The sequence below is a fragment of the Ranitomeya imitator genome, chromosome 2 (genome assembly GCF_032444005.1).
Source record: "Ranitomeya imitator isolate aRanImi1 chromosome 2, aRanImi1.pri, whole genome shotgun sequence".
Lineage (NCBI taxonomy): Eukaryota > Metazoa > Chordata > Amphibia > Anura > Dendrobatidae > Ranitomeya > Ranitomeya imitator.
Genome location: NC_091283.1, coordinates 440,957,494 through 440,979,462, shown reverse-complemented (window position 1 = coordinate 440,979,462; position 21,969 = coordinate 440,957,494). Strand labels below are relative to the sequence as shown.

General features: G+C 43.4%; 1 long non-coding RNA gene across 1 annotated transcript; it reads left to right on the top strand.

Annotated features, from left to right (window-relative positions):
* The first annotated feature begins 437 nt into the window (after nucleotides 1–437).
* On the top strand, nucleotides 438–3,018 carry LOC138664326 (uncharacterized). The gene is made up of 2 exons (XR_011318329.1): nucleotides 438–1,849; nucleotides 1,892–3,018. It is a non-coding gene; the product is annotated as an uncharacterized lncRNA (long non-coding RNA).
* The last annotated feature ends 18,951 nt before the right edge of the window (nucleotides 3,019–21,969 follow it).

Sequence of the window (21,969 nt, the reverse complement as noted above, 5' to 3'; positions counted from 1 at the left end):
ACATGTGTACGTGCTGTAAGAGCTGCTGTATTACTGAAAGGCATGTGAGATCACACTGACTTTTTCTTTTTGACATTTTGTTCCCCACGTGACATTAATGCCAGACTCGTACAAGTTCAACAAAAACACCTGTCTAAGATCAGACAGATCAGACTTGAATATGCTCTAATACTAATCCCGGAATATGTCACCCTCAAAAGACATAATGTTCTGAATACAGCCACTCATCTGCCTGTGGATTCAGAAAAGGGGGAATTGGTGACAACAGTGGCAGGTGGGAAAGAGAACATGACATGACGTTGACATGACGCACGAACATGACTACATAGGAGCTGATGAGTCAGGAGACAGTGGGTTTTACATATGTTCGTGGGAAGAAAAAAACCTGTTCCTAATGCATATTTTGAGGTTCTTTTTATTTTTGTAGATGGCTTCAGATACCACCAGAATGGGCGACTCTACATTGGATATGCAGTAGTATCCTCACATGAGGTAATCCGAGCTGAACCACTCGCTCCTCACATGTTTGTGCAGGAGGCAGAGTTGAAGGCACTCACTGAGGCGTGTAGAGCTGCTGCAGGTAAAGTCGCTAACAGTTACACAGATTCGAATTGCGCATGGGGAATATCCCATGATTATTGCCCTATCTGAAGAAGCAGAACGTTTCTTACATCAGCCGGTGAGCCCATTAAAAATGCAGAGCTGGTGAAACAATTAGTGGAGGCATTGACGTTATCAGTCCAGGTTGGCATCGTCAAGGTAAAAGCACACACGGACGGTGACTCAGTGGAGGAAAAGGGCAACAGAAGGACGGACGAGGCTGCTAAAGTAGCAGCAAGGCGGCCTAGGGAGCAGTGGACGGTGGCGGGGAGTCAGAGTATTCCAGCCACACTGAGCCTAGATGTCCTGAAATCCCTCCAGCTGCCCAAACAGAGAAGGAACACTGGGAGAATGGGAGCTGAGCTGAACTCAGAAAGAGTATGGGAGAATCAGGATAAATCGTATATACCAAGATCCCTGCTCCCAATCATGGCGCAAGCAACACAAGATGCCTCCTGGATCGCTCCTGGTTTCAGTTACGCAGCCGCAAAGCTCGTACGGTCATGCCTCATCTGTGCACAGCACAACCCAGGTAAAACAGTAAAAATCCCTAAGAAAGCGACACCCAGGCCTCTCTACCCGTTTCAGAGACTGCAGACTGGCTACATACAGCTACCCAAGGTAGGAGTGTGTGAAAAATGTCCTAGTATGTGTAGATCTCTTCTCTGGTTGGCAGGAAGCCTATTTTGTAAAATGTGCAAATACTAAAGCGACTGCAGACAAACTGATAAAAAAAAAACTGATCTGCAGGTATGGTGTCCTAGAAACCATGGACAGCGATAGGGACACACACTTCACGGGAAAAATAATGAGGGAAGTCATGCAGGTCCTGGGAGTACAGCAAGCATATCATGCACCATATAGACCACAAAGTAGTGGGAAAGTGATGAGACTAAACGGGACACTTAAACTGGAAAATCAAAGGCCACGGCAGACAAAGGAAAGAGCGGGGTAGAGTGTTTGTCTCTTGCACTTTTTTCAGTCACACACACTCAAAATAGAAAGACAGGCTTGTGTCCTTTTGAAGTCCTGTTTAGTAGTTTGCCAGAGGCTGGTCTGTACTTCCCACAGGTGCTACAAAAGCAACACGGTGCTATGACAGCCCATGTCCAGGCCGTACAGAAAAGACTTAATGTGGTGCATAAACATGTGTTTTCATCCATTCCAGATCCTAATGCCAGTGCAGACGTATATCAGCTGAATCCAGGTGATTGGTGGTCATACACAGATGTACATCAGCTGAATCCAGGTGATTGGTGGTCATACACAGATGTACATCAGCTGAATCCAGGTGATTGGTGGTCATACACAGACACGTGAGAAGGAACCTAGATCCACGGTTTGACGGCCCGTTTTAAAGTCCAGCTGACCACATTCACCTCAGGGAAACTTGAGGGAAAGCCCACCTGGATCCATGCCAGTCACTGCAAAAAGATCTTTTCACCAGCAGAATGACTGTTGTCCTAATCACCTTGCTGGCTGTGGTAGGATGTTTGCATCTTACAGAGACACTGGATAAACAAACTTATTCAACATCTTGCTTTTCTTATAAAAGACGCGGAAGGACAAAAACTGCTGGACTGTTGGATCTGTGCACACAGCCCAGTATCTGCAAGGACTATGCTGTACTTAGCCTTACCCCAGGACCCAAGGAAGGCATTAACACCACACTGCATGCACAAGTGAGACTTGGACTCAGATTTTCGTGGTTCCTTAAGGCTCTTAATGAGACTAATACAATATAGAGACTCCTTTTTAAATCCAGCCAATTGGCTTAGCGGCCTAGTGGGATGGATTATTTTTGGTGTTTTACAGACTTGTATGCAAATTTTGTTGCTTTGCTTATTCTTTTATGTAGCCGTAAAAGCGCTAATATATATATTACCTAAGCTATGGAATAATGTATGTGTAGAAAAAACCCTAAGGCTGAACCTTCTGTAGTATATCATAGGCCCCGTATGGCCACTGTTGACGGGGGAGGTGAGTGTCCACACTGAGGGTGGATGGGTGAAGCAGGTAGGAAGTCCCCTTGTGGGTACTAGACCCATGAGACAGGAGCTCCTTTGTGGACATCAGCTGACCGCGTAGCAGAGGTTATACCATTTACAAAAGGGGGAAATTGATATAGAAGGGTTAATAGTTTGCCTTTAAGTGCCTTTTGCCTTTAATTGCTACAATTGCTAGAATCTGTTGATGCAGTAATCTTAATGTCTCCAATTCAAGGAGACCATACTTCTTATCATGTATGTTCCCAATACTCAGTCACAACATGCTTTGGGTACGCTAGAGAATAAAGGTCAGTATGACCCTGGGTGATGGAGGGGGCTACATGAATTACATTAGAGTTACAGTTGTTGTAAATGGTATATAATATTGCCTCTTGCTCTATTACTTCAGATAAAAGTGACTTGCTCACAGGATATGTGTGAGGTGTCTTTTTGTCTCCAAGCGCGCTTGTAAAATGACGGGCGTAACTCCACGATTTGGCCCTCACTGGTGATCTGTCAGCTGACATTTGGGTCAGAATGAAAAACAGCTATAACAGTTTTGGCGCCCAACGTGGGCCTGTAGGACATTATTGCAAGAGAGCTTGGCTGAGTAGATTACACAAGAAGGAAAACACACAGCAAGTCAGCAGGATCTAGGAGCAACATGGCAGATGTGACAACCTACATGGTGAGCTGCAGCATGTGCTACATGTTCACAGATCGACCAGAAGAAGAATCCAATTTCACCTGTCAGAAGTGTAGACTAGTGGCCCTTTTAGAAGAAAAGGTGCGGGGTCTGGAAGAAAGAATAGCAACTTTGAAACTCATCAAAGAGAATGAAGACTTTCTAGACAGAACAGAAGCATCTCTACTGGTCACAGAAGGTGCAAAAAGTGTCAGAGAACCTCCAAAAGCAGATGAGTGGAAGCATGTGACCAAAAGAAGCAAGAAGACCATGGAGAAATCACCAACCACACAACTGAAGAACCGATATCAAATCTTTGTAGAGGATGAAGATGGCACACCTAAGAATGAAGCAATACCAGCAAGCAAAAAAGAAAAGGGCACACAGCAACAAGTGACAGCAAAAAGTACAGCCAAGAAGCAACGAAGAGTGGTGGTGGTGGGAGACTCACTACTGAGAGGCACCGAAGCAGCCATCTGCAGACCGGACATAACTGCAAGAGAAGTATGCTGCCTTCCAGGTGCGATGATCAAGGATGTGACCGATAGGATACCAAAGCTCTTCAGCTCCAAGGACGTCCACCCATTTCTTCTGATACATGTTGGCACCAATGACACGGCAAGGAAGGACCTACCGACAATCTGCAAGGACTTTGAAGAGTTGGGGAAGAAAGTAAAGGAACTGGATGCACAGGTAGTTTTTTCTTCTATCCTTCCAGTAGACGGGCATGGCACCAGGAGATGCAACAGGATCCTTGATGCAAACAACTGGCTAAGACGATGGTGCAGACAACAAGGATTTGGATTCCTGGACCACGGTGTGAATTACTGGTATGATGAACTCCTCGCCAGAGACGGACTACACCTCAACAAACCTGGGAAACACACATTCGCCAGAAGACTCGCTACACTCATCAGGAGGGCGTTAAACTAGAAGAAGAGGGGACGGGAAGAAAAACATTAGACTCGAACAAAGACGACCCAGGAAAACATACTCAGAAGGGAGGTAAGAACATTTCTAAAACAATCCACAGTGAGGAGATTGGAACAAAACAAAATCCTCTAAACTGCATGCTCGCAAACGCCAGAAGCCTGACAAACAAGATGGAAGAACTAGAAGCAGAAATATCTACAGGTAACTTTGACATAGTGGGAATAACCGAGACATGGTTAGATGAAAGCTATGACTGGGCAGTTAACTTACAGGGTTACAGTCTGTTTAGAAAGGATCGTAAAAATCGGAGAGGAGGAGGGGTTTGTCTCTATGTAAAGTCTTGTCTAAAGTCCACTTTAAGGGAGGATATTAGCGAAGGGAATGAGGATGTCGAGTCCATATGGGTTGAAATTCATGGAGGGAAAAATGGTAACAAAATTCTCATTGGGGTCTGTCACAAACCCCCAAATATAACAGAAAGCATGGAAAGTCTACTTCTAAAGCAGATAGATGAAGCTGCAACCCATAATGAGGTCCTGGTTATGGGGGACTTTAACTACCCGGATATTAACTGGGAAACAGAAACCTGTGAAACCCATAAAGGCAACAGGTTTCTGCTAATAACCAAGAAAAATTATCTTTCACAATTGGTGCAGAATCCAACCAGAGGAGCAGCACTTTTAGACCTAATACTATCTAATAGACCTGACAGAATAACAAATCTGCAGGTGGTTGGGCATTTAGGAAATAGCGACCACAATATTGTGCAGTTTCACCTGTCTTTCACTAGGGGGACTTGTCAGGGAGTCACAAAAACATTGAACTTTAGGAAGGCAAAGTTTGAACAGCTTAGAGATGCCCTTAATCTGGTAGACTGGGACAATATCCTCAGAAATGAGAATACAGATAATAAATGGGAAATGTTTAAGAACATCCTAAATAGGCAGTGTAAGCGGTTTATACCTTGTGGGAATAAAAGGACTAGAAATAGGAAAAACCCAATGTGGCTAAACAAAGAAGTAAGACAGGCAATTAACAGTAAAAAGAAAGCATTTGCACTACTAAAGCAGGATGGCACCATTGAAGCTCTAAAAAACTATAGGGAGAAAAATACTTTATCTAAAAAACTAATTAAAGCTGCCAAAAAGGAAACAGAGAAGCACATTGCTAAGGAGAGTAAAACTAATCCCAAACTGTTCTTCAACTATATCAATAGTAAAAGAATAAAAACTGAAAATGTAGGCCCCTTAAAAAATAGTGAGGAAAGAATGGTTGTAGATGACGAGGAAAAAGCTAACATATTAAACACCTTCTTCTCCACGGTATTCACAGTGGAAAATGAAATGCTAGGTGAAATCCCAAGAAACAATGAAAACCGTATATTAAGGGTCACCAATCTAACCCAAGAAGAGGTGCGAAACCGGCTAAATAAGATTAAAATAGATAAATCTCCGGGTCCGGATGGCATACACCCACGAGTACTAAGAGAACTAAGTAATGTAATAGATAAACCATTATTTCTTATTTTTAGTGACTCTATAGCGACAGGGTCTGTTCCGCAGGACTGGCGCATAGCAAATGTGGTGCCAATATTCAAAAAGGGCTCTAAAAGTGAACCTGGAAATTATAGGCCAGTAAGTCTAACCTCTATTGTTGGTAAAATATTTGAAGGGTTTCTGAGGGATGTTATTCTGGATTATCTCAATGAGAATAACTGTTTAACTCCATATCAGCATGGGTTTATGAGAAATCGCTCCTGTCAAACCAATCTAATCAGTTTTTATGAAGAGGTAAGCTATAGACTGGACCACGGTGAGTCATTGGACGTGGTATATCTCGATTTTTCCAAAGCGTTTGATACCGTGCCGCACAAGAGGTTGGTACACAAAATGAGAATGCTTGGTCTGGGGGAAAATGTGTGTAAATGGGTTAGTAACTGGCTTAGTGATAGAAAGCAGAGGGTGGTTATAAATGGTATAGTCTCTAACTGGGTCGCTGTGACCAGTGGGGTACCGCAGGGGTCAGTATTGGGACCTGTTCTCTTCAACATATTCATTAATGATCTGGTAGAAGGTTTACACAGTAAAATATCGATATTTGCAGATGATACAAAACTATGTAAAGCAGTTAATACAAGAGAAGATAGTATTCTGCTACAGATGGATCTGGATAAGTTGGAAACTTGGGCTGAAAGGTGGCAGATGAGGTTTAACAATGATAAATGTAAGGTTATACACATGGGAAGAGGGAATCAATATCACCATTACACACTGAACGGGAAACCACTGGGTAAATCTGACAGGGAGAAGGACTTGGGGATCCTAGTTAATGATAAACTTACCTGGAGCAGCCAGTGCCAGGCAGCAGCTGCCAAGGCAAACAGGATCATGGGGTGCATTAAAAGAGGTCTGGATACACATGATGAGAGCATTATACTGCCTCTGTACAAATCCCTAGTTAGACCGCACATGGAGTACTGTGTCCAGTTTTGGGCACCGGTGCTCAGGAAGGATATAATGGAACTAGAGAGAGTACAAAGGAGGGCAACAAAATTAATAAAGGGGATGGGAGAACTACAATACCCAGATAGATTAGCGAAATTAGGATTATTTAGTCTAGAAAAAAGACGACTGAGGGGCGATCTAATAACCATGTATAAGTATATAAGGGGACAATACAAATATCTCGCTGAGGATCTGTTTATACCAAGGAAGGTGACGGGCACAAGGGGGCATTCTTTGCGTCTGGAGGAGAGAAGGTTTTTCCACCAACATAGAAGAGGATTCTTTACTGTTAGGGCAGTGAGAATCTGGAATTGCTTGCCTGAGGAGGTGGTGATGGCGAACTCAGTCGAGGGGTTCAAGAGAGGCCTGGATGTCTTCCTGGAGCAGAACAATATTGTATCATACAATTATTAGGTTCTGTAGAAGGACGTAGATCTGGGTATTTATTATGATGGAATATAGGCTGAACTGGATGGACAAATGTCTTTTTTCGGCCTTACTAACTATGTTACTATGTATCTGGAGAGTAAATTAACTCTTTCCAGAGATGTTGTAAAATCCCTAAACTGGTGGTTAGACATGGATCACCTTTCAGAGGGTGTACCATGGGTGATAAATCCCTCTAAGACGCCAGCCCTATGGGGTGGGGTGCACATATGGAAGATAGTCTTGTCCAAGACACCTGGAATCAGGCAGAGTTAACATGTTCTTCAAATTGGAAAGAATTAAAAGCGGTAGAATATGCCTTAAGTCACTTTCTTCCACAGGTTCAGGGAACGCATGTGAGAGTTCTATTAGACAATTCCACCACAGTGGCATACATAAACCGTCAGGGAGGTACGCGATCAGGAACCCTGATGACCGTAGCAGCAAACATCTTCCAGTTGGCAGAGTCTCATCTTCCATCCTTAATAGCCCTACACATCAGAGGGGCAGAAAACACCAAAGCAGACTACCTCAGTCGAAACAAGCTACGCCAAGGAGGATGGACTTTAAACAGAGACATATTCAGGATGATAACAAAATCATGGGGCGTACCCCAAATAGATCTGTTCGCCACAAGGGGCAACAGACAGGTAAAAAGATTTGCTTCCCTGAACCTCATGGATCACCCAGACATGTTGGACTCCCTTCACCACCCGTGGAAATTCAAACTAGCATACGCCTTTCCTCCGATGTCTCTGATACCTCTAGTGATCAGGAAGATTAGGAGGGAACAAGCAAGAATAATCCTGATTGTGCCCTTTTGGCCAAAAAGACCATGGTTCTCTTGTCTCCAGAGCATGTCTCTATGCGATCCATGGATCCTTCCATTAGACAAGGAACTGCTGTCTCAGGGCTCATTTTTCCACCCGCAAGTGAAAGGGCTTCACTTAACGGCATGGAATTTGAGCGGCAGTTATTAAAGTCAAGGGGATTCTCAGAACAACTGGTTAACACCCTGTTGTTAAGTAGGAAAAGATCTACCACCCTATTATACAGTAGGGTATGGAAAAAATTCTTAAATTTTCATACAAAACCGTTCACTAAGCAAATCCCGGTAATTCCTATTCTAGAGTTCCTACAAAAAGGTAGAGAATTAGGTCTATCGGTAAACACTCTGAGGGTTCAGGTCTCAGCATTAGGAGCCCTATATGGAGACAACATAGCAGCTAACAAGTGGGTCTCCAGGTTTATTAAGTCTTGTGAACGTAGTAATCCGGTCCATATTCCCCGTCTACCTCCGTGGGATTTAAATTTAGTTTTAGAGGCCTTAACTGGCTCCCCATTTGAGCCATTAGATTCCATACCTCTAAACATCCTAACATATAAAGTAGCCCTATTGGTAGCCCTAACCTCAGCTAGAAGGGTTAGTGACATCCAGGCCCTATCAGTAGACCCGCCTTTCTTACTGGTATTTCAGGATAGAATAGTCTTAAAGCCTGACTCCTCATTCCTCCCTAAGGTAGCATCCACCTATCACAGGTCTCAGGAAATTTTTCTACCTTCCTTTTTTGATTCACCTGTAACTCCAGAACAACATAAGTTTCACACCTTAGATGTCAGAAGAGCCATCCTGACGTATATAGAGAGGTCTCAGACATGGAGGCAGAGTAGGGCTCTGCTTATCTCCTTTCAGGGCCACAAGAAAGGACATGGGGTCACAAAAGCTACCATTTCTCGATGGATCAGAGAAGCTATCTGTCTGGCCTACACATCGAAGGGCGAAATCCCTCCAGTGGGGATAAAGGCACATTCAACACGAGCCATGGCTTCCTCTTGGGCGGAACAAGCAGATGTACAGATCCACTTAATATGTAAGGCCGCAACCTGGTCCACACCTTCTACCTTCTACAACCATTACAGACTTGACCTTTCTACATCCTCTGATCTGACTTTTGGTAGAGCTGTCCTTAGTACAGTAATCCCACCCAAATAATGACTCTCTGAAAATCTCTCATGTGGGGTGCTGTCGTGGCGAAGGGTAAAAAGCCGGATTACGTACCGGTAATGCTCTTTTAATGAGTCCATGACAGCACCCATGTATTACCCTCCCTAAATTCTGCACAGTTCTTTCTTTTAAGTTCACAAGTAATGGTTGTATAGAGTTAAGAAATTTATGTTGCTGAATAAGAATGAATACTAAAACTTTTGCGGTTCCCTTTTTATACTCTGTAAACTAAACTGAGGAGGAGAGGGGACCGCCTCCTTTTATTCTGTAGGTTTCCTGTTCCTATGGGCGGATCCCTCTCTCTCATGTGTGGTGCTGTCGTGGACTCATTAAAAGAGCATTACCGGTAAGTAATCCGGCTTTTCTGAGGAAAAAATTATGGAATCATGAAAAACAATCAAAAAAACACTCCAAAGCATCACTAGTATTTTGTTGCACCACCTCTGGCTTTTATAACAGCTTGCAGTCTCTGAGGCATGGACTTAATGAGTGTCAAACAGTACTCTCCATCAATCTGGCTCCAACTTTCTCTGATTGCTGTTGCCAGATCAGCTTTGCAGGTTGGAGCCTTGTTATGGACCATTTTCTTCAACTTCCACCACAGATTTTCAATTGGATTGAGATCCAGACTATTTGCAGGCCATGACATTAACCTTATGTGTCTTGTTTCAAGGAATGTTTGCACGTTTTTGCTCTATGGCAGGATGCATTATAATCTTGAAAAATGATTTCATCATCCCCAAACATCCTTTCAATTGGTGGGATAAGAAAAGTGTCCAAAATATCAACCTAAACTTGTGCATTTATTGAAGATGTAATGACAGACATCTCCCCAGTGCCTTTACCTGATATGCAGCCCCATATCATCAATGACTGGGAATTTGCATGTTCTCTTCAGGCAGTCATCTTTATAAATCTCATTGGAATGGCACAAAACAAAAGTTCCAGCATCATCACCTTGGCCAATGCAGATTCGCGATTCATCACTGAATATGACTTTCATCCAGTCATCCACAGTCCACGATTGCTTTTCCTTAGCCCATTGTAACCTTGTTTTTATCTGTTTAGGTGTTCATGATGGCTTTCTTTTAGCTTTTGTGTATGTAAGTCCCTTTTCCTTTAGGCGGTTTCTTACAGTTCAGTCATAGACGTTGACTCCAGTTTTCTCCCATTCGTTCCTCATTTGTTTTGTTGTGCATTTCCTGTTTTGGAGACATATTGTTTTAAGTTTCCGGTCTTGACGCTTTGATGTCTTCCTTGGTCTACCAGTATGTTTGCCTTTAACAACCTTCCCATGTTGTTTGTATTTGGTCCAGATTTTAGACACAGCTGACTGTGAACAACCAACATCTTTTGCAACATTGCGTGATGATTTACCCTCTTTTAAGAGTTTGATAATCCTCTCCTTTGTTTCAATTGACATCTCTTGTGTTGGAACCATGATTCAGTCAGTCCACTTGGTGCAACAGCTCCCAAAGGTGTGATCACTCCTTTTTAGATGCAGACTAACGAGCAGATGTAATTTGATGCAGGTGTTATTTTTGGTTATGAATATTTACAGGGTGATTCCATAATTTTTTCCTCAGAATTGAGTGATTCCAATATTTTTTCTCCTATGCTTGGAGAAACCATTACTGACTACCACAATTTTTGTTCTTGATTTCTCTTAGTGTTTCTTGAAGCCAGAAAGTTGCCATTTGATATGACTTTAGTTTTGTGCCATGTCTGTGATCTGCTTTATTTCTACAAAATTAAACAACTGAATGAACATCCTCCAAGGTCGGTGATTCCATAATTTTTGCCAGGGACTGTACAATGGTAAAATGCAAGATATCAAAAGAACATAAAGAGAACAGAACATATACACCAGGGTAATAAAATATTCTTTAGTCAGATAATGTAGCTGTTAGTCCTTAGACAAATAATAGGTAGATTAGTCCATGGTACAGGGGAATCGTAGTCCTAGATTTCCACATAAATGTGGAAAGACCCCACTTAAAAATGAAGAAAAAGGAGGAAAAAAGTAAAGTCATCCTGCGTGAAGAGGTTGGATCCTCATCATTCGGAGAAGGATGGGGGTGAGTCGGCATCTTGTTGAAGTCTGGGCGGAGCAGAGTAATGCTGAAAGATATCCTTGGAAGTGATGATACTGGGGAGCTCCTGCCGGTAATGTACCTGGCAACCACCGGCTGTATGGGTATAAGCAATGTGTTCAAAGGAAGAATGATAACCAGGATAAAAGCTTTGTATGTTTATGAGTGTGTATATAGATTTGTGCATCTTTATTATAAACAAAATTATGTACTGTATTTACAGTAAATTTTTCACTCTTTGTTTCATTGCAGCCATTTTGTAAATTCAAAAAAGTTCATTTTTTCTCATTAATGTACACTCTGCACCCCATCTTGACTGAAAAAAACATAAATGTAGTAATTTTTGCAAATTTATTAAAAAAACAACTGAAATACCACATGGTCATAAGTATTCAGACCCTTTGAGTAGAAGCCCCCTTTTGAGGTAGTACAGCCATTAGTCTTCTAGGGAATGATGCAACAGGTTTTTCACACTTGGATTTGGGGATCCTCTGCCATTCTTCCTTGCAGATCCTCTCCAGTTCCGTCAGGTTGGATGGTGACCGTTGGTGGACAGCCATTTTCAGGTCTCTCCAAAGCTCCTCAATTGGGTTTAGGTCAGGGCTTTGGCTGGGCCAGTCATGAATGGTCACAGAGTTGTTCTGAAGCCACTCCTTTGTTATTTTAGCTGTGTGCTTAGGGTCATTGTGTTGTTGGAAGGTGAACTTTCGGCCAAGTTTGAGGTCCAGAGCACTCTGGAAGAGGTTTTCATCCAGGAGACCTCTGTATTTGGGCACATTTATCTTTCCTTCAATGACAACCAGTCATCCTGTCCCTGCAGCTGATAAACACCCCCATAGCATGATGCTGTCACCACTATGTTTCACTGTTGGGATTGTATTAGGCAGATGATGAACAGTGTCTGGTTTTCTACACACATACTGGTTAGAATTATCACCAAAAAAGTCTATCTTTGTCTCATCAGACCAGAGAATCCTTTTTCTCATAGTCTTTCTTGTGTCTTTTTTTAGCAAACTCTATGCAGACTTTCATATGTCTTTTACTGAAGAGAGGCTTCTGTTGGTCCACTCTGCCATAAAGGCCCGACTGGTGAGGGGCTGCAGTGATAACTGACTTTGTGGAACTTTCTCCCATCTCCCTACTGCATCTCTGGAGTTCTGCCACAGTGATCTTGGGGTTCTTCTTTACCTCTCTTACCAAGGCTCCTCTCTGCTCAATTTGGCTGGCCGGCCAGGTCTAGGAAGACTTCTGGTGGTCCCAAACTTCTCCCATTTAATGATTACGGAGGCCACTGTGCTGTTAGGAACCTTGAGTACTGCAAAAATTCTGTTGTAACCTTAGCCAGATCTGTGCCTTGCCACAATTCTGTCTCTGAGCTCCTTGGCCAGTTCCTTTGACCTCATGATTCTCATTTGGTCTGACATGCACTGTCAGCTGTGAGGTCTTATATAGACAGATGTGTGCCTTTCCAAATCAAATCCTATCAGTTTAATTAAACAATTAAAGGGAACCTGTCACCCCGAAAATCGCGGGTGAGGTAATCCCACCGGCATCAGGGGCTTATCTGCAGCATTCTGTAATGCTGTAGATAAGCCCCCGATGTTACCTGAAAAAGGAGAAAAAGACGTTAGATTATACTCACCCAGGGGCGGTCCCACTGCTGGTCAGGTCGGATGGGCGTCTCCGGTCCGCTCCGGCGCCTCCTATCTTCTTTCCATGACGTCCTCTTCTGATCTTCAGCTACGGCTCCGGCGCAGGTGTACTTTGCTCTGCCCTCTTGAGGGCAGACAAAGTACTGCAGTGCGCAGGCGCCGGGCCTCTGACCTTTCCGGCGCCTGCGCACTGCAGTACTATCCTCTGCCCTCAAGAGGGCAGAGCAAAGTACGCATGCGCCGGAGCCGTGGCTGAAGATCAGAAGAGGACGTCATGGAAAGAAGATGGGAGGCGCCGGAGCGGACCGGAGACACCCATCTGACCTGACCAGCAGCGGGACCGCCCCTGGGTGAGTATAATCTAATGTCTTTTTCTCCTTTTTCAGGTAACATCGGGGGCTTATCTACAGCATTACAGAATGCTGTAGATAAGCCCCAGATGCCGGTGGGATTACCTCACCCACGATTTTCGGGGTGACAGGTTCCCTTTAAATTAAACAATTAAACACAGCTGGACTCCAATGAAGGAGTAGAACCATCTCAAGGATGATCGCAAGTAAATGGACAGCATGTAACTTAAATATGAGTGTCTGAGCAAAGGTTCTGAATACTTATGACCATGTGCTATTTCAGTTTTTCTTTTTTATTAAATTTGCAAACAATTCTACATTTCTGTTTTTTTTTCAGTCAAGATATAGTGCAGAGTGTACATTAATGTGAAAAAAAAAATCAACTTTTTAAAATTTACCAAATGGTTGCAATGAAACAAAGAGTGAAAAATTTAAAGGGGTCTGAATACTTTCCGTACCCACTGTAACTAGTATAATACTACTCTATGTGCAAGAATATAACTACTATAATACTACCCCCTATGTACAGGAATATACTATAATACTGCCCCAATGTACAAGAATATAACTACTATAATACTGCTCCTATGTACAAGAATATAACTACTATAATACTGCCCCTATGTATAAGAATAGAACTGCTAAAATACTGCCCCCTATGTGCAAGAATATAACTACTATAATACTGCCCCCTATGTGCAAGAATATAACTACTATAATAATGGTCCTATGTACAAGAATATAACTACTATAATACTGCCCCTTATGTACTAGAATATAACTACTATAATACTGCCCCTTATGTACTAGAATATAACTACTATAATACTGCCCCTATATACAAGAATATAACTACTGTAATACTGCTCCTATGTAGAAGAATATAACTACTATAATACTGCCCCTTATGTACTAGAATATAACTACTATAATACTGCCCCTATATACAAGAATATAGCTACTATAATACTGCCCCTTATGTACAAGAATATAACTACTGTAATACTGCTCCTATATACAAGAATATAACTACTATAATACTGCCCTCATGTACAAGAATATTTTGTTCCTATATTCAGCAATATCACTACTATATTTCTGGTTCTTCTGTACATGAATGCAGCTGTAATATTAAGCAAACTTTGATATATGTGCATAAAATCAGTGGGAGACTTCTTGCCTTTAATTTGTACATTGTTTGATGTCAATGGTCAATAACTGTTGGGCCACTACTGTTGATGAAAGTAAACCATCATAAAGAGAAAATGTTATAAGTAAGACCATTTCTGTACACCTATTGATCTACACTTACTGCTAGTTTTACCATGTTGAAGTATCATTCCTTTTTCTTGAAAATGCAGGTTTAGTGATAAAGTGCTTTATTCTTCTGATCGTTTGTTAGTTTGTGGGTAGCTCATGACAAAATATTTCTGGTAAATACTGATTATAGGATTTATAGAATCATTCCCACAAACAACATTTATTACTTATACATGGGACAAGTAAAAATTGTTTGTTCAAGTGATTGATTCCAAACAATCACAAAAACATGGGTCCTATGTAGCATGCATAACAGCTTTATTCACTGCCTATGGAAACAAGAATCATGCCATCATATTACCATTCACATTGACCTAGAGAAGTAAATGGATTGGTGCAACTCATGAGTATTAAAAGTTCATCCCCATTCTGCCCCTATGTACAAGAATATAACTACTACAATACTGCTCCCATGTACAAGAATATAACTACTATAATGCTGTCCCCTATGTACAAGAATATAAATACTATAATACTGTCCCCTATGTACAAGAATATAACTACTATAATGCTGTCCCCCATGTACAAGAATATAAATACTATAATACTGTCCCCTATGTACAAGAATATAAATACTATAATACTGTCCCCTATGTACAAGAATATAAATACTATAATACTGTCCCCTATGTACAAGAATATAACTACTACAATACTGCTCCCTATGTACAAGAATATAACTACTATAATACTGCTCCCTATGTACAAGAATATAACTACAATAATACTGCCCCCTATGTACAAGAATATAAATACTATAATACTGCCTCCTATGTACAAGAATATAGCTACTATATTACTTCCCCTATGTACAAGAATATAACTACTACTAGATGGTTGCCCGATTCTAACGCATCGGGTATTCTAGAATATGTATGTCCACGTTGTATATTGCCCAGCGACGTAGTATATTGCCCAGTCACGTAGTATATTGCCCAGCCATGTAGTATATTGCCCAGTCACGTAGTATATTGCCCAGCCATGTAGTATATTGCCCAGCCATGTAGTATATTGTCCAGCCACGTAGTAGATTACTCAGCCACGTAGTATATTGCCCAGCCACGTAGTATATTGACCAGCCACATAGTATATTGCCCAGCCACGTAGTATATTGCCCAACCACATAGTATATTGCCCAGCCACTTAGAAAACAAAGAGAGGGGGCACCACAATTTCTAGAGGGATCCAACCAGGTCTATATGTAGTATGTCATTATACAAAAAAGAGGAAAGAAATAGACCATAAAAAGGGGATTACCTAAGGCATGGATCAAGTGAAAAATATATAAATTTTATTCCATACAAATATACATGGACACAAAAAACCACAGAAAACGTACATTAAAAACATTTAAAATCGGTCATCCATGTGACCTACAAACATATTTCTTAGGCCTATAATAGGGCCAAACCCCTGAATACCAACACCCCAGTATATACAGTATCACATATAAGAAAACACATGCATGTGTAATATTGGCAGTATTAAGTGTGATGTATATGTGAACAGTATTCTGCACCTAGAAAGGATGTAAAATAACCACTGAAACCACATAAGGAGTTAGCAGCACCAGCAAATTTAAGAGACCGTTGAGGCATACAGTAAAACACCTATAGTAATGTTATACCAAGCCCATACCTCCCAACCGTCCCGGATCCCACGGGACTGTCCAGATTTCGGCAGTCAGCCCCGTGATCCCGGGTGGGACATTAGTAGTCCCGCACTACGCAAGGTTTGTTGCTGTTTTTTTTTATTTTTTTTATAAAAGCTGGGTCACCTTCCGCAGGCGCGTTGCAGCACTGTTGCCTGTGTGGGGTGCAGGGGGCATCTTCCGGTCCCAGAGTGTGCTGACGTCGTGGTCACGTGACCGTGTCGCAGTCACATGACCGTGATGTCACGGCAGGTCCTTGTTGTGCAGGTCCTGTCATGACGTCGCAGTCACATGACCGTGTAGCGGTCTCATGACCGTGACGTCACGGCAGGTCCTTTCCGCGCAGGCGCACAGGCTTGTGATGACATCGCGGTCACATGACCGTGACATCATGGAAGGTCCTTCTGCCAGACCATCTGTGTGACCGGAACGTGCCGGTTGCATCGCGAGGAGCGGGAAAGGCGGCGTAGGTGAGTATATAATCATTTTTTATTTTTTTTATTATTTGTAACATTCAATATTTTTACTATTGGCGCTGCATAGGCTGCGTCAATAGTAAAAAACTTGGTCACACAGGGTTAATAGCAGCCGTAATGGACTGCATTACACCGCGGCATAACGCGGTCCATTACCGCTGCCATTAGCCCTGTGTGAGGGCAGACTGGAGGGGTGTATGTGGGCGTCGAGCAGTGAGTGCGGGGAGTAAGGAGCGGCCATTTTCTTCCAGACTGTGCGCGTCACTGATCGCAACAGCCATGACAGGCAGGTGCCGAGACCAATCAGCAAACAAATAACCGTTACAGAAGGACAGACAGACAGACGGAAGTACCCCTTAGACAATGATATATATTGATAATACTGCCCCCTATGTACAAGAATATAATTACTATAATACTGCCACTATGTACAAGAATATAACTACTATAATACTGCTCCTATGTGCAAGAATATAACTACTATAATACTGCTCCTATGTACAAGAATATAACTAAAATAATACTGCCCCTATGTACAAGACTATAACTACTATAATACTGTCCCTATGTACAAGAAGATAACTACTATAACACTGCCCCCTATGTACAAGAATATAACTACTATAATACTGCCCCTATGTACAAGAATATAACTACTATAATACTGCACCCAATGTACAAGAATATACTATAATACTGCCACCTATGTACAAGAATATAACTACTATAATACTGCCCCTATGTACAAGAATATAACTACTATAATATTGCTCCTATGTACAAGAATATAACTACTATAATACTGCTCCCATGTACAAGAATATAACTACTACTAGATGGTGGCCCGATTCTAACGCATCGGGTATTCTAGAATATGCATGTCCACGTAGTATATTGCACAGCCCACGTAGTATATTGTCCAGCCACGTAGTATATTGCTCAGCCACGTAGTATATTGCCCAGCCACGTAGTATATTGCCCAGTCACGTAGTATATTGCCCAGCCACGAAGTATATTGCCCAGCTACGTAGTGTATTGCATAGCAACATAGTATACAGCACAGAGCGACGTAGTATACAGCACAGACACATAGTATATTGCCAAGCTACGTAGTATATTGCCCAGCTACGTAGTATATTGCCCAGTCACGTAGTATATTGCCCAGTCACGTAGTATATTGCCCAGTCACATAGTATACAGCACAGAGCCACGTAGTATATTGCCCAGCCACATAGTATATTGCCCAGTGACGTAGTATACAGCACAGAGCCACATACTATACAGCACAGAGCCACGTAGTATACAGCACAGACACATAGTATATTGCCAAGCTACGTAGTATATTGCCCAGTCACGTAGTATACAGCACAGAGCCACGTAGTATACAGCACAGAGCCATGTAGTATACAGCACAGACACATAGTAAATTGCCCAGCCACGTAGTATATTGCCCAGTCACGTAGTATATTGCCCAGTCACGTAGTATATTGCCCAGTCACGTAGTATGTTGCCCAGTCACGTAGTATATTGCCCAGCGACATAGTATACAGCACAGAGCCACGTAGTATACAGCACAGAGCCACGTAGTATATTGCCCAGCCACATAGTATATTTCCCAGTCATGTAGTATATTGCCCAGTCACATAGTATATAACACTGCCCATGCAGTATATAACAGTGGCCACATAATATATAGCACAGCCCACGCAGTATATAGCACAGCCCCCGGAGTATATCACACAGCCCACATAGTATATAACACTGCCTATGTAGTATATAGCAGCCACGCAGTATCTAACACAGCCCACGTAGTATACAGCAGTGTGGGCACCATATCCCTGTTAAAAAAATAATTAAAATAAAAAATAGTTATATACTCACCCCTGGGATCCACCGAAGCTCCGGCGATATGCGCGCGGCTGCTGCCATCTTACGTTCCCAGGATGCATTGAGAAATTACCCAGATGACTTAGTGGTCTCGCGATGGATAATTTTGCAATGCATCGCCGGGAACGGAAGATGGCAGCAGGCAAGAGCGGCTCGGCGGACTACGGAGGCTGAGAATAGCAGGTTTTTTTTATTATTATTTTTAACATTACATTTTTTTACTATTGATGCCGCATAGGCAGCATCAATAGTAAAAAGTTGGGGACACACAGGGTTAATAGCAGCGGTAACGGAGTGCGCTACGCACGGCATAACGCGGTCCGTTACCGCCGGCATTAACCCTGTGTGAGCGGTGACCGGAGGGGAGTATGCGGGCGCCGGGCACTGACTGCGGGGAGTAAGGAGTTGCCATTTTCTTCCAGACTGTGCCCGTCGCTGATTGGTCGTGGCTGTTTTTCCATAACAGACAGAGGCCGCGACCAATGAATATCCGTGACAGACAGACAGACAGAAAGACAGACAGACAGACGGAAGTGACCCTTAGACAATTATATAGTAGATAATGCTGCCCCCTATGTACAAGAATATAGCTACTATAATACTGCTCCTATGTACAAGAATATAACTACTATAATACTGCTCCTATGTACAAGAACAGGGCTGCCACTAGGAATTTCGGGGCCCCATACTGGCAAAATTTTCTGGGCCCCCTTGAGACTCCGCCCAGGCTCCACCCCAGCCCCGCCTCCAGGCTCCACCCCTCGAACAGTCCCACCGCTCTCTCTTGGAAAAACTCCACTTCTCACCAATCACACATTAACAGTTCCCATCACCAGATCACACATATAGCAGGCAGCTTTTGTTTTGGCCAAAAGATTTTTTAAGCCGCCACCATAACACGGTAGACACTTTTGGCCGGGCCCTACTCTGCTGTAACCTATTAAATATTTGTTAAAATATGCAATACAATTTAGGTATATTTTTATTTATTTTTCAATTTTTAAAATGCCCAATAATATCACATAGAAGGAACAAATACCACAACACCATGACCAGATGACATATTAGCACCACAGTGATCGAATAATATCACATACAAGGAACAAATACCACAACACCATGACCAGACCACATATTACCACCACAGTGATCGAATAATATCACATACAAGGAACAAATACCACAACACCATGTCCAGACCACATATTACCACCACATAGTGACTGAATACTACAATTCTGATCAGTAATTTTTAAAAAAGCACCATACTATCACCATAAGTGCCATTATACACAGGAGATCTGTACTTAGTATGCAGTGTCTGTGTACAGATAATATAGTGATCACTAGTGAAATTATACACAGGAGCTCTGTATACAGTGTATAGTGTCAGTGTATAGGTAACACACTGACTCACCAGTGACGTCTCTAGGTGAAGTCCTTCATCTTTCATCCAGCACAGACCGCCATCATTTCATCCAGCCAGGACTTCTCTCTGCAGGAAATAACACAGTTATCTCGAGCTCTGCTTGCAGAACACATTACTTAATTTTTCACAACTTCTACATTACACCACATGAAGAAGGCGACATAGTATCACTCTATACAGTAACAGGACCGCCCCCCATTTAAAACAGTATACTCAAAAAATAAAATAAATACATCACTGCAGTAATAATATCCCTAAATTAGCCCCTATGGTATTAATAATATCACCCAGCCTGGCCCCGTGTGTCTCATTCCTGGCGTCAGCCAGATATTCTCCCATCCTGCCCTCATGAGTATCCATTCTGCCCCATATGATCTCCTTATCCTGCCCCATATGATCGCCCCATGTGATCTCTCCATCCTGCCCCATCTGTCTCCATCATATCCATCCTGCCCCATGATCCTGCACGATCTGTCTCCAATTCTGCCCCCAGTGTCTCCAATCATGCCCCATGTCTCCATTCTGCCCCCTATGTCTCCAACCATGCCCCCATGTCTGCAATCCTGACACTTGTCTCCAATCATGCCCCCTGTGTCTCCATTCTGCCCCATCTGTCTCCAATCCTGCCCCATCTGTCTCCAGTCATGCCCCCATGTCTTTCATCCTGCCCCGTGTCTCCAATCATGCCCCGTATCTCCATTCTGCCCCGTGTCTCGCATTCTGCCCCTGGGTCTCACAGTCTGCCCCTGTGTCCAGCATTCTGCACCTGTCACTGTGACCAGCATTCTGCCTGTCACTGTGTCCAGCATTTCTGCCCCACTGTGTCCAGCATTCTGCCCCAATGTCCAGCATTCTGCCCCTGTCACTGTGTCCAGCATTTCTGCCCCTGTCTCCAGCATTCTGCCCCACTGTGTGTCCAGCATTCTGCCCCACTGTGTGTCCAGCATTCTGCCCCACTGTGTGTCCAGCATTCTGCCCCACTGTGTGTCCAGCATTCTGCCCCACTGTGTTTCCAGCATTCTGCCCCACTGTGTCCAGCATTTCTGCCCCTGTGTCCAGCATTTCTGCCCCTGTGTCCAGCATTTCTGCCCCTGTGTGTCCAGCATTCTGCCCCACTGTGTCCAGCATTCTGCCCCACTGTGTGTCCAGCATTTCTGCCCCTGTGTGTGTCCACCATTCTGTCCCACTGTGTCCAGCATTTCTGCCCCTGTGTCCAGCATTTTTGCCCCACTGTGTCCAGCATTTCTGCCCCACTGTGTCCAGCATTTCTGCCCCTGTGTGTCCAGCATTCTGCCCCACTGTGTCCAGCATTCTGCCCCACTGTGTGTCCAGCATTTCTGCCCCTGTCTCCAGCATTCTGCCCCACTGTGTGTCCAGCATTCTGCCCCACTGTGTCCAGCATTTCTGCCCCTGTGTCCAGCATTTCTGCCCCTGTGTGTCCAGCATTCTGCCCCACTGTGTCCAGCATTCTGCCCCACTGTGTGTCCAGCATTTCTGCCCCTGTGTGTGTCCACCATTCTGTCCCACTGTGTCCAGCATTTCTGCCCCTGTGTCCAGCATTTTTGCCCCACTGTGTCCAGAATTTCTGCCCCACTGTGTCCAGCATTTCTGCCCCTGTGTCCAGCATTTTTGCCCCACTGTGTCCAGAATTTCTGCCCCACTGTGTCCAGCATTTCTGCCCCTGTGTGTCCAGCATTTCTGCCCCTGTGTGTCCAGCATTCTGCCCCACTGTGTCCAGCATTCTGCCCCACTGTGTGTCCAGCATTTCTGCCCCTGTGTGTGTCCACCATTCTGTCCCACTGTGTCCAGCATTTCTGCCCCTGTGTCCAGCATTTTTGCCCCACTGTGTCCAGAATTTCTGCCCCACTGTGTCCAGCATTTCTGCCCCTGTGTGTCCAGCATTCTGCCCCACTGTGTCCAGCATTTCTGCCCCACTGTGTGTCCAGCATTTCTGCCCCTGTGTGTGTCCA